The following is a 1,777-nucleotide window of genomic DNA, read 5'->3' on the forward strand; positions in this document are numbered from 1 at the left end:
TGTGTGTGTGTGTGTGTGTGTGTGTGTGTGTGTGTGTGTGTGTGTGTGTGTGTGTGTGTGTGTGTGTGTGTGTGTACTCACCTATTTGTGCCTGCATGATTGAGCTCTAGTATTTGGACCCAGCTTTTCTAACCGTTGGTTGTCTAATGTAGTGACTCCTGGCTTGTTTCTCTATCATACCTGCTTTTAAAGTTATGAATGGCGTTAACCTCTTCAACCTGCACCTTTCGGTCATTCCATTTACTCACTACCCCCTAAGTTAAAGAAAAACTTTCCAGCATCTCAGGGACACATCTGAGTCTCAAGCTTCCATCCGTGCCCCCTTGTTCTATTGTTATTCATTGTAAACATTTTCTTTCTTTCCACCTTTTTAATCCCTCTAAGTATTTTATACGTCTGTGTCATGTCTCCCCTTTCCCTCCTGCTTTCTAACGTCTTCAGGTTTAGTTCCTTCAGTGTGTCTTCGTATCCTCAACCCTCGCATCTCTGGGACGAGTCTCGTTGCAAACTTCTGTACCTTTTCGAGCTTCCTTATGTGTTTTTTAAGATGGGGCCTCCACGTTGGGGGCGACATACCCTAAGACTGGCCTCACATACGCGGTATACAGTGATCTAAAAGCCTTCTTATTCAAGTTTCTGAAGGATGTTTTGGCTTTTGCCACTAGTAAAGTGTGTGGTACCTTTGGAACCATTTCAAAGTATCCTCAGTGTTGATGGATTCCTTTTCCATTTATTCATTCTCGTACCTAAATGAATTTCAGGTGTGTTGAGAGGTTTAGAAAGTCCTTCTACGCTAAACGTGCAGTTATAAATTTTATTTGTTTATTTATATATTCAAGAGTTCTTGCATTCTTGTACAGCCACTAGTACGCATAGCGTTTTGAGCAATTCCTTAATCCTAATTTTTCCCGGAATATGACTCCCCAAATTCAACAACCAGGTACCCATTCACTGCTGGGTGAATAGAGGCGTACAGTTAAGGATTGGTGCCCAGTAAATCCTCCCCGGCCAGGATACGAACCCAGGCCAAAGCGCTCGCGGAACACCAGGAGAGTGTGTTCCCTCAGCTGCTAATGTCCCAGTGGCTAACCTAACGTGTTAAATACTGCTCTGCATGGTAAAGGTATCGAGTGTTGATCAACCAATGAAAAAATCCTAAACGTTCAGAGTACTGCTTAATAAACCAATAGAAATTTCGTGTTCGTCATTAACACTCTCAACACACATGTTCTCTGTCTGTTAAAAACTAGTGTTTTTCTCTCGATTGATAAAAAACGTGTGTATAAATATAACAGCAATATTTGATAGTTTGGAAAATAAAAAGCTTCTCATATTCCATGTTACTTGTTGGTCTCGTATTATCTGTCCTCGGTGTTAAATCATGGCCTGTTTAGTGGGGTGGGTGTGGGAGGGCCCAGTGGGTGCTTGGCTTGGGGTGTTGAAGGGGAAGTGGGAATTTAGTAAGTATTTTTACTGAATTCAGTAAATTTTTGGGTGTGCGTTTAGATATTGGGAGAAAGGGGGGTTTAGTGACTGCTTGACTTGGGTAACTCTGTGAGTGCTTGAGAGTGGGTGTATGAGTGTTGTAATGAGTGTTTCAGAGGGGGTGTAGTGGTGGCTCAGTGAGTGCTTTCATTGGGGTGTAGAGGTATTTTAGTGAGTGCAAGAGTAGGGGGTGCTAGTGAATGTTTGTTTGGGGTATGAATGGCTCTCAGTAACTGCATGGGTGAGGGTGTATGGATGATACTGTGGATGAATGGGGGTTATAACTTCAGGG

This window comes from Procambarus clarkii, chromosome 6 (genome assembly GCF_040958095.1).
Source record: "Procambarus clarkii isolate CNS0578487 chromosome 6, FALCON_Pclarkii_2.0, whole genome shotgun sequence".
Classification (NCBI taxonomy): Eukaryota; Metazoa; Arthropoda; class Malacostraca; order Decapoda; family Cambaridae; genus Procambarus; species Procambarus clarkii.